Below are 25,214 nucleotides of genomic sequence, written 5' to 3' on the forward strand. Positions count from 1 at the left end.
AACAGTAACACAATCCAGTTAATGAAACATTAAAAAAATAAAGATAAAAGAAAAAAAAGCAAAAACAAAACAAAAAACAAACAAACAAACAAACAAAAATAAACCAAACAAGACAAACAAGACCAAACCAACAACAAAAAAAGAAAACTACATCCATCAATGTGAGTAGTCTGGGTTTGTCTTCTTAAATCCTAGGTTATAAAATGCTTAATCAGACTTAGAGTCATTTCTTAGGCAAGAATTGCTACCCCAGAAACAGAAAAAATCCTATTGGAAGTGATTTTCAGTGCAAATAAGTAATTCACAGTTTTTCCCAGATACCATTTATTAAAATTATTGCCTCTGAGTTTTAGATGTGATTCCTCACAATAAGTTATATATACAATGGCCCAGATGAGCAAAAGAACAAAGCTCTGTCTTTAGGCCTCACCTTAAAATTCAACAACAGTAGTAAGTGTTAAAATCATGAAAGATATTTGAGATTAACATACAAATACTCAGAATTCACCTCATTTCAGTGCTGTGCATGACATGTTTTATATTAATGGCATTTTTCTACCTTCTACATAGAAATGTTCATCAGCTCTGCTAGAGGTTTTGTTTCATATTTCGTGGTGTGTTTTGTCTAAAACATGCTTTGGGGAGGAATAGTAGAAGTGAATTTGATTTGTGCCTCAGGGGAAATTAATGGATTTTGTATCCCTCTTCCTATCAGAGAGGAGCTGGAACATGTCCTGCTTTTCCAGCAAGGGGACTTCAGGCTGTACTTAGTGACCACACCAGGAATGACAGAGTGGGAATGATAAACTGCTGTGAGGCAGGAGTCATGGATGCTTTCCTGTTCTTTACTTCCCAGATTGTCTCACCCACATGGGAAAAAAAACCTCATAACTGGTTGGTCAGAAATCAGAATTTTTTTCCACTGCCAATATGTTGTATATAAGGCACTGCTTTAAATATAACCCTGTGTTTGGAAGTATATACATTTAACATAATTCCTTCCAAAAAGTTTGTTAATTTTCAGAAGGTTTTGACGTGGTTTTCTGAAAGTAGAGGGCCAAATGGCAGTTGAGAAAAATATATTTTGCTTGGGAAAAACCAAAAGAAAACCACTAGATAAGGATAATTCACTTTTAAGATTTCCTAATATACATTTCTTGTCATTTTTTCAAAGTGTTTGTAGTCATGACTTTCATTAATTTTGGGTGTTTTCTTTATTTAAACATGGTGGTTTTGTTTTGTTTTGTTTTTTTTCAAAATGTGTTTCTGCAAAGTAAAGAACAATTACTCTATGCAATGACACAGACATTTTGTGCAAAATATTTCAGGACAAGTATTTTTTTATTGCAACTGAAACCATTTGGCAATTTTTAAAGTAGACATTTTATGTTTCTTATTTATTTAATTATTTTCAAAATCTGCTTAAGCTTATAATATACAAAAAAAAATTAAAAACTCTGAAATGGGATATAGATATAATTCTTGTTTGAAAATCTGGGGGGGAAATATATATATATATATGTGGCATTTCCCCACCCATATTCCCCATTCCTGTTTTAATAGGTTGTGTGCATGTGTGTAGCAGTGGCCATTTATGGAGTTAAGATGCATAGATTTTTATAGCCTTCTGTTTTATCAGGAAATGGACATGTGTGTAAGCTACAGACTGGGTGACAAATAATGAGAACAATTATTGATACACAGTAAAATATACAATCTTTTCAAGAAGCAGCAAGTGAAATTCATCTTGCAAAAGTCAAGTCACAGTTTCATACACTTGTCTGGTTTTTTCTTCCACCTCACTGTTTTCAGACCTTCATCCAATATGTTGTTCCTGAATGTACTACACAAAGCCACTTTCCAAATCTCTGGGAAATTCTTGTCGGTATTAATCTTAATCCTAATCCTAATCTTAATCTTCATTTTAATCCTTATTTTAATTAATCTTAATCTAATGAAAGGTAGAAGGTCTTTAGAAGTTATGCCTTTACTGGATTAAATTCATCAGAGGCACTGAGGGGAAACAGTAAACAAAAAAAATACTCTAGGGACTTGCAGATAGAAAAAGCAAATTGGAACAGAAGTTCAAAAGAGCAGCAGCATCTCATTGAGGTGACTTTATTTTATAAAAGAATTTTTTTTTCTCCTAATTAAAAATAAATTATTTACAGGACCCTGGTACACTAGAGATATATAGATAAAAGAATCATAGGTAATTTTTTGTCTAATGCTAGTAATAAATTAGAAATCCCTTCAATCTTCAAAGTGCTCAAATCCCCAAATTGTTTTAAATGTTCAGTGGTTATTTTTATTCATTGAAAAACACCTGTCAATTTCTGTTACATATGCATATAGAATTAACTCACAGGAGTCTCAGCCAATTGAGGAAATTATCACAATTTGGGACAATAACAAGTCTTTTGGTAGTTGAAAAGATGAAAATTTAAAAAAAATAAATAAAAGAGATATTTAGACTCACCTCTAAAAGATGACTTTTATTCACACTGCTTAGTTGTCCAAATTAAACACATGAGTGGTTTGGTTTTTTCCCTAGATTCATTCCATACTCATGGAGAGAGATTGGGATGTCTTAATCTTGATTTCTTTTACCTGACACCTAAAATGTCATCTTGAAATTGTTTTGCTCTCAGTGTTCACCACCAAGGAGACATACAGAAATTATGCTTTAACTTGTTCTGTTAAGTGCCTAATGTTAGATGGAGTGAATCTGGCTTCATTTCTGCAATTCACCCCTTTTTCATAATGACATTACCCATTACCAAGAAGGTGTTGGCTGGAAAGATATTTCAAGAAGTTTGCTGTGTCTTCAGGTAAATGAACAAACACCAGAATTTTTAACTTTTTTTTTTTTTTTTGTTACTGTGGGTTTTGTTTGTTTGTGTGGGTTTGTTTTTGGTTTTTTTTTATCTTGGTGGGTTTTTTTTTTTTTTTTTTTGGAGAGGAGATTATTTTGCTAGACTCAAAGAACTAAAATAAAACAAAATAATTCAGATTTCATCTTCTTATATAGATGCAGACAGTTTTAATATCTTCTTTATCCCCTATATCACTGTCTGAAGTGTCTTTTCTTATAAAATGATATTACACAAGTTTTTCTACAGTTCCTTTTTTAGAGATAGGTAAAAAGGTATAGTGAAATATCAGCCATTTGATTATACAGAACTTTCCCTGGCTTCTCTTCCAACCTTTGTCTAAAATAAGATAAAAAACAGAACATGTTCAGATAGTGGCACAGTACAATATGTCAGGTTTTTACAGTGAACAAATGTTATTTCTTATCCAGCCAATCTTTAGATGACTTGGACTTCATGAATAAACTTTGCTAAGAAGGAAAAAAAAAAGGAAAAATAAAAGGCATTGGTGGGGATACAAATTGCATGGTCCACTTTAAAATCTAATTCAAAAAAGTTCCCTGTGATTCATTCTTTCCAGCTCCAAGGCAAACAGTGATATTGGTAGCACATTCATAATTCAGCATGGTTAAATGCCAGGGGCCGAACGGAGAGCACCCTCCCGGCCAGTACGAGTGGAATGACATTCATGGTTGATTCAGCTCCTTGCAGCAAGCTGTGTAATTGGAAAAGCCAAGGGAAATGACCCCAGTCTCTGTGTCCTGCTGATGTCAAAATGCATTCGTATCACTCTGACAAGTGGCCAGTTTGGAGGCTTCCTCAGAACAGGAGTCTGAGAAGAAAGGCAGGAGGCGTCAGAAATAGCTCTAGAGCAGGTAGGGTGTGCAGGGCAGGGCAGCTGAATCTGTGCCTCTGTGTTGAAAGAGACTGAGGAAAGCAGGCTCAGAAGAGGACATCTGTTTAGCCTAATTTGGTATCTTAATTACACTGCACGATATGCACCAATGTGCTTAATAACACTTGTACTTGGTAAATGTGTAGACACTGCTGTAAAGCTGACCAGTGTAATCAATAGAAATGGATAGAATGTTTGAAGACGACACTTAATTCAAACAAAAAAAATGTATAATCTGTAATTTATCTGGTCTGGGAGGAAGGGGAAATTATAATCTAGGACATGAGTGAATGGGAAATTCTGAAGCTCTCTGTCATTTGGGGCATTCAGGTCACTTCAAGGGGGAGAAAAATTGTCATGAGTTTATGCTACCCACAATATGTTCTTTTCCTCTTAGATCAGTAACATAAAATATGGTTTAGCTAAACAATGCCTACTCTGGACATTAAAAATAAGTAGTATTTCATGCTTAGTAATCATCCTTGATAATACATTGTTATTAGTAATAATTGATATAATAATATTTGTAATAATATACTATTAATACATGCATGCAAAGTTGCTCAGCTGGATTTTTCCATCTGTTAAAAGAAAAATAAAAAAGAACAACATTGAAAAAAAGAAAAAATTGGTTTCTATCAATTTCTTCTGAGCTACAGACTGTCAGTTCCACAGTGAACTGTGGAATAAGGGTCAGCTGCCTTTATACACCATTTAAAATGTTTGGATATTTTTGGGGGAGGACAGGGTCATTAGCAAATTATGTTCTTTAGAACATTCCTACCACCCAGTACCAGTTCTTTCAGAATATTTTTTAGAAAATATCTCCCTATGTTAACCTAAAGGACACAGTTTCTTTTTACTAAACTTGGCTTGTTCCAGGTACAAAATTCAGTTTTTCGCATAGATAGTTTGGCTACTTTGTTGTAACTTTTGCTATATCCAGAACATGTAAATGCTTACTTGAATATATAGTCATATATGCTTTGTTTACCTATATCAGTTTTAATGCTCATTGTAAGCAATAAATGCTTAACATACTTTTAGATTATATTCCATTTCTCATTTACTAGTTCAGCTGCAGTGTTTTAGTTTGTTCCATTAGTCAGAAATACAATTATAAAAAAAAAAGTCACAATCTTTAAGTAAATCCCTTGTTAGAGGTAGCATCTGTAAATAGCTAAATTAGAAAGACTTCCCTAACCACAAAATAACACACAATTCCCGACAAATATATCTTTTTTCTTTTTTTTTGCACCCTTTCTGTCTCACATTAATATTAACGTGCAAATATGTATACACATACATATTACCATTGAACCTTGCCTCTCAATAATACTTGATCTGAAGTGTTTGTCTGCTTTACTGCTAAAAAATACTTTGCCAGTCTTTTTCACTGTGCCTAAAGTGACATCTGATAGCAATACTTGGTTAGTAATTTGTATACTAATTCTTTTTTTGTGTGTTTTTCCAGCATTAGACAGATTGCTTGGTGATGAATTATTGCCATGGCTTTGATCTTGTGTTTTTATTGCAGACATTTTTTTTGCACACATTTTACTGTTTTTACTTGAATTAGGATGGCCTGATGACCTTGCAAATGAGATGACAGCTAATGTCTGTAACGTGTTCCCCTAAGAGATTGACTCTGCTCCAGAAAAGTTACAAAATATAAAGTTGAAACTTCTCAAATCTCTAAAAAAAATTATCAGGTTTTTTTTTTTTTTCCCCTATACCAGTAGTTCCAGAAGGAGGTAAGATTTCTCTTTAGTTTTGGAAAAACATGTGTTTTACTCCCTGAGGGTGAAGACATAGATCTTGTATTTTTAGGGACCCCCAATGAAGGAAGGAATGATGAATCTGACTCCATGCTGTTAGAAAGCTGATTTATTATTTTAAGATACTATATTATATAAATACTAAACTATACTAAAGAATACAGAAAGGATACTTACAGAAGGCTAAAAGATAACAATGAAAACTTATGACTCCTTCCCGAGTCTTGACACAGCTTGACCCTGATTGGCCAGTGACTGAATACAATTCACAGACATCCAATGAAACAATCACCTGTTGGTAAACAGTCTCCAAACACATTCCAATGCAGCAAAACACAGGAGAAGCAAATCCGATAATTATTGTTTTTCTTTTTATCTGAGGCTTCTCAGCTTCCCTGGAGAAGAATCCTGGGCAAGGGGATTGTTCCAGAAAATATGATGGTAACACTTAGATCTGTCCAAGATGGACCAATCCAAAAGAGTTAGAGTTGAGTTGGGGAGAGCTCTGAAGAGGTAAATAGGTGTAATGGTTACTCTTAATCTTTTCTTCTGGCTCTGATGTCCATGATTAAGATCATGCTTACAGCTGACACAACTCAATTCAAGCAAAGGAATGTATGTACAACACCAGAACCCACCTATGAATTTACATGTTTAAAATAAAAATTACCAAAGTATTCATTTTTGTGATTGGTTATTCTGCTGGGTAACATGAATCCTTGGAAACTCTGAGTCAGTAAAAGAAAGGGAGACAGGCCATGAAGTGAAAGTGTCAGAACTGGGCATCCTGTAAATTCATTTTGATAGCTTCCATGTTGAAAAAAATCTACACAGTCTTGCTAGAATTTCTCAGTCTTCTTTCTTAGTGTGTGCTTGTTCATGTGTACCTGAACATACACACATGTGTGCTTTTTATCTAATGGAATATTTCTGATGGGAGCTGCAAGGGAGTCTAGTTAAATGTAGCCCCTAAACTTATGTGACTCACCCATGTGTTGAGCATCCAATTCCCACAGAATTCCCTCTAAAAATCAAGCTCTTAACTAGCTGAATGCATAACTCAGTACAAATTATTTACTCAGCCCTACTCTCAATAATGATGCTGGTGCTGAACAGTGTTTTTAATCTTCAAAGTGCTCTTCATTGGTCAACTAATCCATTAGTCTTCTAGATCTCACTGGTGGTAAGATTTTCCTGAAAATACACAGGTTACCTTTTCTTTTTGCTCCAAATCTTATGTCTTTCAGTTATATTGCCTCAGACTTACCTGAGCAGCTCCTTATTCACTCTCACTCCCTCATGGCCAAATCCATCCCCAAGGTAACCCCACTGAAGCTGACTTGAGTCAAGTTACACCACAGATGCTTTTGGCCCCTGCTGATGACAACATTCTTCAAACAGAGTCCTTGTAGATGTTTATCCTGCTCTCCACCCCCAGCAATCATTTGGCCAAGCTATACATATTTACTGTCTCTCTTTTCATCTTTCTTCATAAATCAGTCCCTCCAGCCTCTCAGTCATGTTGGTTGATCTTGTCTTTATTACCATCAATTTGCTCACAATTATGTAGTGCTTAATAGCTTTTCTGAATAACTTTAAGTCAAGAATGACACACGGCAGGGGAACTGCAGTGGTTGTGAAATAATTGCAAGAGCTGGTCGTGCTCTGGAGAAGGGGAAATTTTGCTGTTGCCAATTATATTGCTTTTTTAGTTCTGTCAAAATGGCAAGAAACATAAGGGGAAATTAATTCCCCTAAATATTTCCATTCAAAGACAGATAGAAATAACCTTTTTCTTGGAACAAAAAATTTCATAGAAATAGAAACATAAATACACATTTTTATTTGCTTATGAAAATCACTTAAGCATATTCTATGAAATCACTCAGCAACTTTTTAGAGAGGGAAATAGAAAATATTCATTTAGCTTGAACTGTCTTTTATCAGAGGCATTAGTTGTACATATATTCTGTTCTTAATGGAAATACAGATAAATAAATTTATAAATTACATTTTAAATTGCACTTGTCTACATTTCTCTGGATTCTCCTTATTTCATATATGACTTATTTGTCATCTCCTCCCACTCAGCATTTTCTTATTATCTTTGCCTCCATTAATCCAATCAAAATACTTCTAAAACCTGATTGCTTGTCCATTCTGACTCTTCTTCCCAAACATTTTAGAAAACCACATTTTACTTTTTCTCCCAAGCAGTTTTTTTTCACATTTGTATGTTTTTCCTCCCTGGATTTACCCTGCCCTACCTCATCTGATCTCATCTCTTCTGCCCTTGCCTCTCCAACACCTGCATCAGTGAGCTCAGGGGTCCCTGCTGGCTTCTCAGGACATCAGCTGAGGAAAATGAAGTCCCATCAAACTCAGGTCAAACAGTGGGAGGATGATGTCCTAGTATCATGATACAGCCAGATGAGACACATCCTTTGACTCAGTCTTTGCTTAGGTGATAATTACTTGCTCAAGATGTAGACTATAATTATTTATATTTCATGTGGTCATCAGAACTGTTTACATCCTATATGGAAAAGGAAGTGCAAAAATACAGTAGGGGAGATTGAGAATCTTTTTAAGGGAAACCCTAGAAATAGTGAATCAACTATAACTTGATGTTTATATTATAGTATTATTCCTTTATAAACTATAAAACTAAATCCAGGAAGTAAATTTCAGTTTTTTATTTTTCAATATGGGCATAGGTCTCTTTCTGTGTATATACATATATATGTGTATGTTTATAAAAGGCCCATTGTGATATGGGGTACATTATATAGCAAAAGAAGGGGTGAGTTTGAGGATTGATTTATTACAAAAAAGAACATCAACTGAGTTTAAAAATATATTTATCCAAAGAAAACCAAAAGGGCTGGCAGGTCTATCATATTGATAAATATGATACATCAACAATGTTTCATGTACATACAGAAGTATATCCTTGAAATTGAAGCCATATGCTTAGTTGACAATCTCTCCTCATCTGTAATCTTGAATTGTCTGAAAAGTGTTTTAATTATTTGAAAAGCAGTGTGTTTGCAATGGCAACTGGTAAGTTATTACTTATGCATGAGAAAATTCAGTCACAACTCAACTTGTTTGGGTTGCTAATAACATTTGAGTTGAAAAACCCACCAACTGGTCAATTGAAAACCCACCAATTGGTCAATTGAAGACCTTAGGTCAATTTGAAAACCTAAGTGGAAACTCATATGAATGTTATCATTAATATTATTAAACAGAAAGGTGAAAGGCAAAGCAGAAAGTATTTTGCATACATGTAAAAAAGATGTTCCTCTGCAATGTTTTCTGTTGACAGATATGTCATAAAGCTGGTACACAGGGGAATGGTAGTAGGAGGAACTTTAATTGAATTTGAGCTGCAGCAAACTTCTGAAGAATTTGAGGAAAAGTAATTTCAGTCAATTAAATATGAAGAAAATTGAATTGAGTGCAACAAGCAGGATGTAAACCCAGCAACACCAGAGTTCTAGAACTTGACTTAGGACCTTGAATTTACACATAGTTTTCTAAATTTTGAAGGTGTTCATACATAAAAACATAGCAGTATTACCAGGTTTCAAAAGTTTGACTGATTTAATGGGCAATATTCTAAACAAGACTGACTTCTACACTCCATATACTATTGTTAGCTCAGGAAGTCTCTGCTGCTAAATGTATACAAAGACATTAAAAAGCAATAATTTTCCTGCTTGGGGTACATTTTCCTTGAGCCCTCACTGTTGATCATGTCCAGAAATGGGACAATGGGCCAATTGTCTGGACATGACATTACCCAGAAATCGACCTCCAAAAGCCATTTTTAGCAACCAGGACAGAGCTGGCTGATCTTTCCTTAAAATGCAAGAAGTCTTGCTCCACAGGTGTAAGAAATCAGGAAAGGAAAGCAAGAGAGAATCATGGATGAGTCAACACCTCCTTACCCTAAAGGCCAAGAAGGAAATGCACAGGCCTGGGAAGCAGGGACAGGTATCCTGGGAAGAGGAAAGGGATGCTGCCAACTGCATAAGGATGGGGACAGCACAGTCATGGTGCAGCTGATGGTTTTCCAAGCAAGGAAAAACTAGTAAGTGGATGTACAGGTACATCAGCCAGAAAAAGAAAGTAAAAGAAAGAGCACTCTCACTGATGAGTAAGTCTTACAAACTGATAAAAATGAGTGAGACAAGGGCTGTGGTACACAGTAGTTTTGTTTTAGTCTTCAGTAGCAGTCTCCTTCTCAACATAACTGGATGACACACAAAAGAGGGACTGGAGGAGATCATGTTTCATGACCCCCGGAGGAGCCTGAATGGACATAAGTTAATGCGATACCATGAGATGCATCCCAGAATCCTGAGGGATTTTTCTCATTTGCCAAACTAACTCTGTGTGATGTCTGAACATGGTGGCAGGTAAATGAAGTCCCAGGTGACTGGAAGAAAGGAAGCACTGTGCCCATATTTAAAAAGGGTAGAGAGGAGGAGCCTGGGAAGTACCAACCCATCGCTCTCACCTTTGTGCCTGGTGTGGTCATGGCACAGTCCCTCCTAGAAACTGAGCTAAGGCACACGGTAAACAGGGAGGTGACCTGAGAAAACCAGGATGGCTTCACCAAGGCCAGCTCCTGCCTGACCACCAAGTGGCCTTCCTTCTGTGAGGGAGTGACTTTGGCAGTAGAAGACAGGAGAGCTAAGGATGTCATCTCTCTGGACTTTGTAAGGCCTTTGATGTGGTACTCACCAAAATCCTTCTCTCTAAATTAGACAGAATGGATTCTGATAGATGGACTGTTCAGTGGATGAGGAGATGGTTGGTCAGTAGATTCCAGAGTGTAGAGGTCAGTGGCTCAACAACCAGGGGATCAGTGACAGAGGTGTCCCTCTGGGGTCCATATAGGCACCAATATTTTTTTTATGTCTTCATCAGTGACAAGGACAGTGGGATGGAGTGCACCCTCAAGTTTGCAGATGACATCAAGCTAAGTGGTGTGGTTGACATGCCTGAAAGACAGGACCTGGTTTTAACCATGGTTTGGCTGTAGCAAATGGAAAACGAGGGGAACAAACCAGTGTATTCACTAATCAGCTGTGACTGATAACCACAGAGAGCTTGGTGAGAGGAGAGGCTGGCTCTGGAAGAAACATTTACCACTTTGATTTGTTGGCCAAGCTGCAGCAGACGCCAATGAAACTAGTGGCTGCAGCTCAGAAATTAAAAGAGAAAGAAAGAAATGGAAGGGAGGGTAGGCCTCCAAGACTGATTACTGCTGCATAAGCATTTTGTCATAAGCAAAAAAGGAAGGCAGACCATATAGGGGCTTCTTACAGTGACAGAGATAAAGAGGCTAAAGTTTAAAAGCACGGAAGTTTAACTGCCAGTGTTTATTTATAGCTTCACACATACAAAGGCACTGCTATTTCAGGGAAACTGCACTATTTTTTATATGTGTCAGTTTTGAATAGTCCAGACACAGTAAAAGTAAAATAAAGTGAACCGCATGTGTTAAGGAACAAATTTAAATAGCAATGGCTCTGAGAATAAAGTGTACATTAAAATAAGGGAAGAGGCTATAGCTCATTTAATTTGCAGAATAAATCTCTGACAAAGATCCCTGTCTCGTGCACAGAGATGATATTAGGAGTTGAGAAAAAGATATAAACCACAGTCTGATATAATATGTGTGTTGGTGTGTATGTGTGTATAAATACTGCCACTTATCTATCCCACTAACTATCCATCCATCAGCAATGCATGCACATTCGTAAACATTAATGCTTATTTTATTCATTAATACACAAAGACTTACCAATTAGCTGTATCAATACTTTCTTTGGCAATAAATTCTCTGAGGCAAGGTTTTCCCTCATTTTTATATTTTGCACATATATAGGATAGAGAGATAATTGGTTCCATAATGATAAAACTGTTGTGCTTCCTTGCTACCTTATTTTTTACTGACATTATCAGAGTTGTTCAATAAATGCCAGCTCTTCACCCTCTGATACACCACTTTTACTCATTATGTGCCACATGATTTATAGAGAAAAAACTGGATCACATTAAAAGTATTTTAAATTTTACTGGAATTTCAATGGAATGTGTTTTCATTGTCTCTGTGTATCTAGATATAGTTTTCTAGCTGACAAACAAAATAAATATATTTTTTCAGGATGAACTTCTTTAAATGAAAGATGCAATAGTGCTATTTATGCTATACAATACACTTTCACTCTTACAAGGAAGAAAGAAAAACTCTCCCAAAGATCCATCCCAATGTTTTTAGTGGTTAACATGCATTTTATTTATAAAGGGGTGAACTGTAGATTTCTCTATTGATTATAGAAGCATAAAGAAGGAAGCAGCTTTATGACAGATTTTTAAGTTGGGCCATTTTCCTTTCCCATGTCTTTATCAAGGCAAAGTTTAAGTATTTCAACTTTTATGCCTCTCATTCACGGCAATTGCTTTTCTTGAGATAGCACAAAGAAAAAAAATCCTCAGTTTTTGCAGTCTGCTGCTGTAGATGCTCCTAGGAAGACCAAACCCTAAACTCTGTGTCTGCATTTCTCCCTTAGAGCCAAGACCCATCTCTGCTGACAAGAAATGGGCCACAGCCTTGCTGGCTGCCCCACAGCAGATAACTAATGGGGAAGAGAAGGCAGCTGGGCACCACGCCACCTCCAGCGCATTACAGAGCATCAAAATTGCCTCTGAGAGAATTAGTAATTAGCACAGAGGTCTTCCCAAATTAGTGTACTCTAACTCCCAGGACTAACAGTGCAAGTGGGCCACTGGACTTTGGCTTGGCACCATCTAGTTCCCATGCCTAGAAAAAAGCGAGATCTGACGTTTTTTTCCCTATCAAACATCTTTAGAAGAAGGTTGGGATATTTAAATCTGGAGTAAAATTACAATCTGAGCTCTGATTTAAAGACAATATTTGCTGCCTTTCTTCTAAGCCAACTATTTATGAACTCCCAATTCCCACTGCAAGTAGTAAACTGTCTCAGAATTGTCTTAGAGAAGCTTGGCCTATTTTTTCCTCTTCTCCCATATAACAGCTATTGCTAAAATATTTAATATAAACCTCTGCTCTTGATATTTTTCTTCCATTTAATTTTTTTTTTTTTAAATTTTCCTACTTATTAAAGGTTAGTTTATAAAACTGTAGCATTATCTTCTGAGAAACCAAAACAGTCACGATTCTCTCATTTGAAAAACATTTATTTATCTAATTTCTCCTTAAAAAAAAAAAAAACCAAACTCCTTGGTAATTACTGATTCTATGTCTTTATTTTCTCTCAATTTCTCTATTATGATTTAAAAAAAAATACCAGTTGATTTAGTTATTTCAAAGAAGTCAAAAGCAAAAAACACTGGAAAATTATCTCAGTTGATATTCCTCATTGTCTTTATCCTTCTCTTTTCACCTTCTCCTCCTAATGACTTTCTGACACAGACACACAGAGCTAAACTCCTAAGATTTAATGAACAGTTGGTTTTTCCTTATCTAGTAATTGGTCCTTTTGATTCAATAGTCTTGCTCATAAAATAAGATACAACTAGGTATTATCAAGGATATATTAATCACTAACAATTATCAAAATGACTAAGGATCTTGATTTTGCATAAAAAAGATTAGACTGTTTCAAGATTATATGCTTATGAAGATGCCAACAACATTGTAAGAACTCCCAAATCTAATCTATTTAAATCTTTCCCTTAGTACTGAAGTGGACTAATCAGTGTCTTTTTACCTTCTTAGTGAGAATAAGTGAACATTATTTGGCTATTCCCCCATTTTTCATTAGACAAAATTATATGGGTAGTAATTTTGCTGTATGTATGAAGCACAACTCCTTTCTCCTTGGAACAGACAGAAAGAAATTAAATCACACCTATTCAGAGTGGCTTCAACATTTCTGGGATAATTCTGCAGTACTTCATTGTGCTTCTGACTTCCACTTTGCTTATGGCTCATTCCAAAATCAATCTGTAGCCTTTTATGTGTTTATAGCATTATATTGGCACATCTAAGTATACAACAGCACCTCTTTTCCCCCATGGTGACTTCCAGCATCTTGCTGCAAAAGATGTTTTTGGGATGAGATTTTCCCTGCCAGTTATTCTAGGGTGGCTTTGTAAAGGTTAAAGAAATTGCTCTCATTTTGTTCTAGTCAAAAACTTGTGCATCCATATGGGGGTAAATGAAATCCACATGGGTTACACTGACATTGCAGTGGTGATTTTGTTTGTTTGTTTGTTTGTTTGTTTATACACAGATATGTGTGCATCTGGGTGTATGTGTTTATCTCCTCCAAATCATTCTCAGACTCTCACTGCAGCCCCTGTCATAAGTGAAGGGAGAAGACAGTTATCTCATGACCTGAAGGCATTAGCCAAATTATCATGGATCAGACATCCGCAAAATACAAAATGAGGTTTCATTTGACATAGACATTTACATCAAACATATACAGAATAATTATTTCCACTGGAGCATTGATGAATCAACCAATGGCAATTTAATGAGAATACTGTCTGTCCTTGTAAGTTATATTCCCCTTCAGTTGCAAAGGTGCTAGCCAAGCGCATTGTATCACTCAGTCTTGTCAGAGTAGATGTTCTGTCACTGATTAAAGAGCTGGATGTCCTCTTTAGTCACAAAAACATTTCATGGAATAACCTTGTTTCTGTCTTAATGGATTCTTGCAATGTAATGAAAGGCTCCAAACTGGACTTGAAGAAACCCTCAGAGAGACAGAGAGTGTCACTTCTCACTTAGTCACCGCTGGCAATTGCTGCCACTCTGCCCATAGCACACCTGAGAAGAGATGTACAAGTCATTTAAAAGGCACATTCCGTCAAATGCATAATGGGCAAGAAAAGCATCAGAGGAGTTTTTGCTTCCTTCCCCCTCCCCAGCCTCCACAACTTTCAGATTTCTCAGATTTGTCACAGCCAAACGAGGGGGTCAGGAATAAGAAGGAATATTTGATACCGCTGTGTGAGCTGAGTGTGACATGCTGATGGCACCTTGGTAATCTCTGCCAGGCAAATGATTTCCCAGGGTTTGCAGGGAGGAAAGCGGGGGGAGAGAAAGGAGAACTGACAGTGCAGTTTCACTCCACATCTGCTGCCAATTTTAAGGAGTCACTAATTCACAAACTATATGGTAAGCACATTTAACTGTTCTAGCATTTTTCTCATGCTTCATGAAAACAGAGATAATAACTGGTAAACCAACTGTAAAATTAAAAGAACTAGATGTTGCCAATAAAGACCATCATTTCAGGAAAATAAATTTGTTTCTTGGAAGCTGATCTCTAACGTATGCTTTAGGTGCCCACAAGAAAAGCAATTCAACTGGAGAGTAAATTGATCTTGCTCCACTGGTTTATATGAACAGAGCAAAAAATATACACCAACAGGTTATCACTTAATAACTCTTTGTTTCCCTAATATTGAATCAATAGCAGGATCACTCGGAGTCATCAAATCTTGAAGTGCAATGTAAAAAGATATTCAAGGACACACACTCTTAGACACACATACACACACACACACACACACACACACACACGCACCACTAAAGAAATAAACATTTCCAAGGCAAAATGTTCCATCACACTTAAGGAAACATTGGTCTTCCAAAGATAAGAAACAGCAGCTTAATATCTTCCAACAGAACTCATGGTCCAAAGCATCCGCTGGTATAATTCCTGTGTCTGCAGAGGGACTGATTGTATGCACAGTTATCACTGTGTTTTAAAACACACTAAGAGCAAGATAATCTCATCTCGGTGGTATCCACAGGCAGGACACTTGGGAATGGTACAAAGCTGCACCAGGGGAGGTTCAGACTGGATATAAGAAAGTGTTCCTTGCCAAGGAGTTGGTCAAACACCAGGACAGGCTTCCTCAAGAGGCAGGCAGTTCCCAAGCTTGCCAGTGTTTGAGAGCAGATTGCACAAAACCTTTAGCAATATACTTTTACTTGGTCAGGCCTGAATTTAACAGACATGATTGCAGGTTCCTACCAACTGAAACAATCACCCTTTCCTTCCCATTTCACTCCAGTCATGGAGATAAACATGTAAAAATGCTGAAGGTTTTGTTGCTGGTCCTCAAATTATGTCTGTTTTGCTGATAATCCTAAATTTTTCTTGCAGTGTTTTTATTTCTAGAATTTGGGATGAGAAGAACTCTTGCTCAGATCCTTTCCCTTAGAAGAGAGGAGAGACAAACTACTGGGGTAGTCACTGGCTAATCTGCAGTTCACAGAAACACTCTTGCCATGAAATTTGCTCAGGCTCCTTCAAGGTAGCAGATGGGTTCAGGACATAAACTATTGTATATAGGGTTCTTTTATATTAAGTAAAGAGAAACAGGAAGGTCTAGGGAAATTATCACATGATGTAATTTCACTGACTGCATTAGAATCAGGTAAATAGCCTCTGAAATTATTTTGTTTCTTCCTTTTGGCAGCAAATTACACCCAAGATGCTTAGCACAAAAAGAGTTATCTACATTAAATAGAAGCATATTATGAAGGATTGACATAAGCCACAAATTTGTTTGTACCCATATGTCCCAATAAAATTGGTTTAAGCACAGTTTCTATCAACAATGGTACACAATAAATAAATTAATCTAGAATAAAATTAATCTAGAATAAAATTAAATTAGCTTCCTTACTTGAAATATTGACTTTATTGGGAAAGAGCCTCACATATAAATTGAGAAATAGCAAAGAACACACTTCAGAGTATTCAAATTCCTTTCTTCCCATGAAAACACACTCCAAACATCTCTGCTAGGATCCCCTATCCCTCTACATATAAAGAAATATATTAATAGACTTTCATGGCACCTGTGCTAGCAATATTGGGAAAAAACAGCCAAAACCTAATATTTAGGCAAATTAATAAGATATTTCTCTATTGATGAACTGTAGAAAAGCACATCCATCTGAGATGTAGATGACATCATACGGGTTATTTGCATGCAACAGGTCCTAAAGCAATGGTTCAAATTAAAATCTCTAATAATAAACACAGTGTTAGCAGCAGTGTCCTACCTGTGATCAAATTTCCACTCCTAGTGAGTGGAAAAAGAAAAAGAAAGTTATATTTCAGGGGCACAAATTAATTGGAAAGCTGTATTTCCAATACTGTTGATATTAAGCTTTTCCGTTGACACCAGAGCTGTGAAATATAGCTGACTCAAGGGGTAGGAAAATAGAGGAATATGTTTTCCTGACAACTGACACATGGCCTGCTGTCTCCTTAAAGGGCTGCTGGCCATCCACTCTGCTTCCTGACTCCCACAGGCTGCCCTGAGTCTCAGCAATGGGTGAATTTCAGCAAAGTTTGGCTGCTCAAACACAGTGTGCTTCAGCCAGGGAATAGGACTGGAAATCACAGATGATTGATTCATCTCTCTGGGTTCCTAGCATCACCTGGTTTGGGAATATATATCAAGGCCCCTATTTCTCTTAGTACATAGGAAGTAAAAATGGCTGCAACCCATTTGTATTAAAGCAATCTTTTTTCCTTTCTTTTTTTTTCCTCCCTTTCAAATTTTGAATAGGATTCAATGTTAGCCCTGAGCCACACTGGTGAAAAGAGATGTCAGTTCTAGATTATCATCAAAAATAGTTGTTTCATTAGCTCGGAATTTATTTCATATCTAAGGAATAAAATTAATAACTGATAATGACAAAAGGATCCCATTTATTTATGGCTTACCTGTGCTGAGTACTGTAAATACCAGTAAATCAATCCCTTCTGAGCACCATTACAATTAACAGTACTTTTAGAAAAGAAAAAACTGAGGCCAAAAGTAACTTTTCAAGAGCTCTACACAGGAGCAGATATGATGGTGTCCTTATCACCATAACTCCTCCTGAAAAAAAGATTTCTTTATTATTTCGCTTAAAGGGAACACTGAATGAACTTTATTTGTGCATATCACTGTGTGTAAGAATCTTCTAGAGTCTCAAAAAAACCATGATGTTTCCCAGTCTGGAACAGAGTCATCAGCCAGTTTAAAAGATCTGTGATAAACACATTTATCCACTAGAGGATGCCTGGGCAAGCTCTTCTGGGTAGAAAACAGGTTCTTACACTGAAAACTTCAGTGAGGGATGCTGAAAAGCACAAGCTTGTGGTGACAGCCCTAATTTGCCTGCTTCATCACCATGATGAGGACCACTGATAAGGCAGTGAATGGGAAGCTCTCTGTGCACCATCAGGCATTTAACAGGCACTTGCAGAGGCATCCTGATGCAGGTGGTGCAAGGCACACAAGGAGTTTGGAGCCATGGATCTGAAAAATCAAACAGAAATGGGATGAGACTTGCTTTAAGGTTATAGGTGTGCTTTACTGAAGCAAAAGGTTTAAGCAAAAGCTGTTTGAACATAAAGAATCTCTGTCTCTCTTACACAAGTTCCCTGGTCCTCACCTGGTTCTGAAGTGTGGTGCCTATGGCTCATCTCCAACCATGAGCAGGGCTGCATGACCAGTGGGAGCTGCCTTCTCAGGAGACTGAAGCAGGGGGAACTGATTTTTGCAGGATTTAACGTTATGCTTTTAGAAAACTCTGCAGAATTGATCTGTACAGTTTGGCTTAGTGTGACCCCGTGGTTCTCTGGCTCTCTCTGAGCAACGGGAGCTCACTGTAGGTTTGGCTCATCAGGATTAAGAAATAAGGCACAGAACTCCTACCAAGTTGTCATCCTGGAGCTTTGACAAGGTCCATGCTTGAAGTCAGAACTGAGCAAAAGAGCTGAAACGACAGTTCAGAAATTCTCCCCAACTGTAACAGCTCTCTGCATTTAGAATATTCTCGCTTTAAACAACTGCACTTCAATACACATGACAGCTACTTCTAATTGACTCAGCCTTTGCACACAATGCATTTGCTCTTCCTCTGCTGCTACCAAGAAGCTACTGTAAAAGAAAATAAAAAAGAAAACAACCTCTGAGCCTAAAATCCCAAGTTGCAATGTGTACTTTAGAGAAATATGTACAATTATTTTTATTGTTTGTGTCCAGTCTGTTTATTACCAAATGTTTAACACGATGAAGTTCAGCAGATAGAACAGCTAATAGTACTAGGTATTGAATTTACAATTGAACACAAAGTGGATGAGTCTATTATAAACCTTATCCAGGGAATGCATTTATGAGGCATCCTCTAATCAGCAAAGAGAGGGGCATGTTTGTCCTTTCTCTGTTGCTCTGTGAATTAGTGTTAGTCTGAAAGACTGGCTTGTATCCAGGAAACAGCAGATGCAGGTGGATAGAATTTTTTCCCCTGCCTTTCAATTCAAATAGGTCAGTACGCAAAATTTAATTATAAAAAGATAACCAGACTTTTTTCTTTCACAATTAAAAGAATTATAAACACAAGCTCAGAAGACTCCCCTTACATCTCAGTATATCTTTCCAGACTCTGACTCAGTGGCACATGTTTTAAATGTGAGTTTTGCAAGCACTGCTAATTTGAAAAATTTCAGAGAGCTTTAAATATTTTATATATTGAGTTGTTTTAATGTAGGCTAATTCAGCTTGTACCTGCCTTCTCTGGATACTGGAGGACATGAGGTGTTGGCTTAAATTATGAAAAAGGAAATATTTATCTTTTGATATTGATACTATCCTGTAAAGTTGAAATATTCAACTATTCTTAGCAGCACTGGAAAGGGCTGATACCAACAAAATATGATGAATGCTTCCATTTTCTTTCAAAGCAAAGTTCATGACAATAAAAGGCCATGGTTCCTACTTGATTAAATTTTCTTTGCTCTCTCTGGACATCCTATTAGCAAATGAAAATGCAGATAATGGACTATTTTGCTCTGTTTCTGTCTAGATTGGCAAATCATTGTCTGTGTCCTCTCATCCATTCACCACACAGAAAAATTATCTCTTAATACTATTAGAATTTCAACAACTATAAAATACTGATCTATATGCAATCTTTTTCTCCACAGATCTTAGAAGCCTTCATAAAAAACATTAACATTATTATTTTCTCTTGTCACATAAAAAAGGCTATGACATTCCTTTATCAAATCAGAAACTGAGGCAGAAACTATTTTCCAAGGATATCAAACAAGTTTAAATTTTCAGCTAGATTTTTGGGAAAACTCTGGCCAAAGCTAGAGGTATCTAACTATGCAGTGCTCCTAACACATAGTGACCCCAACTATAACGGAATATAATCTATAATTATAGATAAGAATTAGAAATTGTCTGGAGATTTTGATACAAAAGAACACTCTTTTTTAAAGTTTCTAGAATATTCTTGCAATGTTATTTAGTGACGTGACATTAGATAATGTACTTCATGTAAAAAGGTGAATGAGAAAATCCTAATAATAAATATGGCAATTTGTTTAGTTTAATTGATAAAAGCTGGAATTTTTCTGGCATGTTGGACAATAATTTTATTGCTATTATATCTAAGATAAAAATTTCATATTATTTTAATAATTATATAAATAGTATAAGTAGTGTACACAATATTCTATATTTTTTAAAAAACAATAATTTTATCTTATGTGTTGCCTTGCACTGAAAAAAATTCATCCTCATATCAATATTTCAAAAATGAAAATTTTGTCTGGATGAAAAAAGAATACCATCAAGAATAAGGTATTCTTAAGGTAAAGCAGAATTGTTCCATTGATGAACACGAGCACACTTTTTCCTGAATGAATAAAATATACCCCTCCATCTTTTATTTTAAGAATTACTTAGCTGCTTGCTGATATTCCTCCTCAAGAACAGTACTGCTTGTTTTCTGTGTTTGGCTTGCTTTCTAGCACCCTTTTGACTGGTAAAACTCTCCCAGCGTCTCATTGTCCAACTCGGTAAATCAGTAAGAATTTCCTGAGATTTCCATGGGGAAGCAGAAGTGGAGACAAGGATTTGGATTTCAGCACTACATTTTAACACTACATCAAAACATGTTTTAGTCTTTTACTGGCCTATAACTCAGAGCATACTGCTGGTCAGTTCTTCACCCTCAGTACTTAAGATTCTAAGGTACTTCGAGCCAATGAGTTTCTTGTAGAAACAGATACTCTACAAAAATTATACTCCTTTTAAATTCTTGTGGATAAACTGCAGAGACTGAGGTATCAGTTCAAGAAAGAGTGAAGTAGGTTAATGATTAGGATTCAGATGACAGGTTTTGTGTAAAACAAAGCCTTGGAAGTATAAAATGTATTCTTGGTTACCTTTTCATTTTTACTAGATTACTTTCTGGTCTTTACCTATCCATGTGTCTATACTATTATGTTCTTGCCATGGGGAAAAAAAACAACCAAAGAAACAAAAAAAACCCACCAAAAAAACAAAAAACCAAACCAAACCAAACAAACAACTCCCTTCTGTGCTGTGACTCATTAATGGTCTAAGTGCTGTAACACAAGCAGATTTTCCAGGACCTTTCCTTTAATTATTGGACATATACTCAATATGCTAAAGCTTCTTTACAAGTTTCTCTATTTCTGTAAATAGAAATCTTAAATTTGACTTAAAGAATAGTTAAAAGAAGTTTTAAATAAGACTACTTGTTTCTTGTATAAAACATTGGGAATTTTACGCATATTTCTATTAAATTACAATTCTGAAATCAATGCCATGTCAAGTTTGAGGAGTCCAGATATACATTTCAAGATTATAGTGATGTTTGTCATGGTTTAACAAAAGACTGGTTTTCAATTGGGAGTGGGTGTGCTCCTGGGGGGGGGGGGGGGGACCTTGCAGAGCCAATCAGCTGCCTAGTTTTGAACAGCCAATCAGCTCAATAGGTTTGAAGGTTGACACCTGGCTAAACCAGTTGAAGGAGTTGAACGCTCCTCTGTGGGAAAGCGCATTTAAAAGCCAAAAAAGCCCAGGAAAGCTCTCCAAAGGCTTTGGGTTTTTGAAGAGGTGACTGGGCAGCCTTGGCCCACACGGCTGAGTTGGGCTGGGCCTGGCTGGGCCGGGCTTGTGCAGCCTGCAGCCCGCGTGGCCCGGTCGGCGTGTGGCTCAGCTGAGATTTCCTTCACTGCTGGGCCATGCCACGGGAGCTACCCCAACACCTGAGCAACCCTGCGGGCTGCACAGTCAGAATGGGAGCCCAGACAGTGCTGTGTGGCCACGACTGTCTCAGCATGGCTCGCAAATGAGCTTTGTTTTATCCCAGAACCAGCGTTTGAAATGGCTACATGGCCAGCACTGGGGACATCCCTGAGGCCAGGAGCGTCTGGGACCTTGAGTAGCTGCCAGCGGCCTTGTCCAGGAGTGGCCTCATGACCAGGACTACGCCGCTCTTTCTGCCTCGGCACAGCTTGCAATGAACTTTATTTAGTCACTTTTAGGGACCCATGCTGTGGACAGAAGGACAAAAAGAGCAGCAGAAAGTTTTCTTGGTTTTGGCATTCTGCATGAAGAGAAGCGCTCAGCGGAGCCAGCGGCCAGCACGGCTTGCACGGTGTCGGCCAGGACCACGTGAGCAGCAGCAAGAGGCACAGCGAGGGATCTCTGCAATGCAGAGTCTGGATGATAGCAACTTTCCAGCCTTGCAGAAGTCTATAAGAACTGTTTCAACTGATTAAGCTTGAGAACAAATGAGCCTACAAACCTTCAACCACCAATTCTCTCCTGAATCAGGAAAAAGAAGGGGTGAAGACACTTGGAGAAAACAACATAGGACACCAAGGTCACTAAAGAAAGAGTTACATTCTAGATGGGAGGGGATTGAGGAGATGCCTCAGTCTTAGGTTGAAATTCTTTTGTGAGGCTGTGGTGAGGACATATTTTTGATATGTTTTTGATGTATCAGACTTCATTTTTTCCCTGTAATTCATGAAGTGCATGGGGGGATGTAGTATTCATCTGCAGCCCATGCGAAAAGGGCACTGGTGCTGGAGTGTGCGGATGCTGAAAAGCTGTGATCCAATGGGAAGCTTGGACAGAGAGAGGTGACAAAGGGATAGAAGAAGAAAAATGTCTGTTCCCATACTTTAAAGAAGAGAAATTTTGTTTTTTTGATAGAACAGCTGATCCTTTAAATAGTACCCCACAGCCCATGAAAGCAGCTTCGAGAAAGCTGCAAGGCTTTCACAATGCAAACAGATTTTCCTTTCCTGGTAGCTGGTTTGCTGTGACATTGAAGCCATGAGAGAACTGTTTCTTGTGGAGAAGTCTCCATGGCGCAACAAGAGAGACTCCTCTCCCTAAGTGGACTGAAGAAAGACTATTTTAGAGGTGGTAAACTGGCTGAAAGTCCCAGCTTTGGTCTCTTTACATTGTCAGTGAGAGGGAAAAGGTGGTTTGCAGGGAGAAGAAATGTTCTGAAGGTTTATTCTTATTTCTTACTATTTTTTTCTTTTAATTCTGTGAATAAAGTTTTTTTAATACCTTTTAAATTTTTGAGCCTGTTTTGCTCTCCTAATCTAGATATCACAGCAGGAAATTAATAAATAATTCTAGTGGGTGCATTGGCATTTGGCCAGCACTAAACCCACTACAATGTTTTAAGCCAGAATTTTACAGAAAGGGTCACTCTCACCTTTCTCAATGACATGAGTGTGAAAAATCAGTAGATTATCTTTTTTTCATTCTTCTACCCCCTCTCAGTGGGAGTGCCAGGTCAAGGTTTTATGTACATGTTTAGGACTAGAATAATCATGTCCAACACCTGATACATAATTTAGCTCCCTCCCTGCCACCTCACTTGACAATGAATTTTGACTTCTCATTAGAAGTATATTGTGCAGTGATGAACAGTGTGCTGACACCACCAGCAGCATCCTCAGTGACGGCTGTGGAATGAAACACCCTGAACATGTGTTCAGAGGAGCTAGAACAAGGAGCCACCACAATGGGTTCTTCTGGGTTTTGGCGTGTTTTTGTTGCTGCCTGCCCAGCGTGCCCTTCAGTCCTCTCCTCCTAAAGCTCATGGAGCCTTAAAGTGCGTCTTTAAAAGAACAGTTATACTGAGGGTGAGAGAACAGAAACACCTTCTAAGAATATGACTTGTGATTCTGTCTCAGAATCTCTTTGTTCTCTGTAACATGAACGAAGAGATTCACAGACAGGCAGACAGAGAGACAGACCAAATTTGACTTCTGTGATATGGACTTGACATGTGAAATTAAAGATGAGTGACAATCCAGGGTGAATTTTCTCAGCTGTCATTTGTGTAAGAAGGAATTTCTAACAGATTTTTTTTTTTTAATGATTTAACTGTTTTACTTCAATTGAAGGTAGATAGCTTGGCAGTTATTTGTTTCTGAAGTAAATGAAAGTGAGGAAAAGCATCTGACACAGTTCAATTAATTTATTGATTTGGACCAAAAGAAACCTTAGCCAAATGAAAACTTAAAATATGTTACCAACAATCCATGTGTCATGGTACTGAACCAGTTAAAAAGGAGGCCAGCTCAGCATGACTTTTCAAGCTGCCTTCATATTCTATTTCTTTAAAACATATAGTTTTATAAAATTTAATAACCCCCCATCTGCTTATCTTTAGAGAAAATGTACCAAAAAATATCAATGTGTACCAGACACACAAATTATTATTTTTGGCATCCATTTAACAATTTTGAAAACAGAAACATAAAAGCAACAGAAAACCATCTAAGCCTAGTACAAAGAAGAAAGACTTCATAATTATATAACAGAACTAAAGGCTATATGAAGTTTAATAAGTCTCTTGATGTGAGTTTTGGAAGTCCAGTTCAGAGCTTAATATGTCACAGAATGTACCTTCATATACACATTTGAAATATCCCCTTGATAATATGTTATTGGGTAAAAAAACCAAGGTTATAAAAATGTAGAATTGGTTAAGGAATGATTCTCTTTTTTTTTCTTTTTTTTTTTTTTTCCACCATCTCTCAGTTCATTAGTTATCATGATACAACATGGAGCTTTCCAACATTTTTTGTATCTGCAGTACCACAAAACATACACTTATCTACAACTTCTTTATTGATGTTCATGACAGCTGCAATTTCCAAGCAATATTCTGTCCCAAACTCTGGATGTGTCATAAACTGTGTAGTGGTTGGCACTGCAAAAAAAAAGTAGAATATTCTGCTCTTGATGAAGTTCATAAGGATTCAATCCTTACATTGTAGCCTTCGTTTCACTAGGGCTGGTAGTGAAAGTAGCCCAGGAAGGGAGAGTCAGCTGATATTGCTGACATTATCTCAGCAGGTAAGAGAGAGCACATTTGAAGATTTGAGGTATGGTAGATCTCTGGGTGATTTTCTCTGGGAGGAAACATCTCTTTCTGCAGAATGCTGCCTTATATATTTTAAAAAGCACACCTGGTTCAAGGGCTCTTCATGGAAAAATGTGAAAATTATTTTTCTGTTTTTTCTTGGTTTTTTGTTTTTTTTTTCTTAGTGCCTTACTGGTTTATTCCCATTAGGAGTGCAAGATTTCAGTAATTCCCAACTTCCTCTTCTGTCTTATCACTGTTCTAGAAAAAGTAATGTGTGCCCCTACATAAAAATAAGTATGTGCATTTTGCTGCTACCATTACAAGAAGAGTTAGTTTTATTCTAAAATGTGATTTAAGTAGATCCCATTTCTGCTCTGGATAGCAAACATAGGCATGATTTTGGGATCTAAAAGATG

Source organism: Serinus canaria, chromosome Z (genome assembly GCF_022539315.1).
Source record: "Serinus canaria isolate serCan28SL12 chromosome Z, serCan2020, whole genome shotgun sequence".
In the NCBI taxonomy this organism is placed as follows: Eukaryota; Metazoa; Chordata; class Aves; order Passeriformes; family Fringillidae; genus Serinus; species Serinus canaria.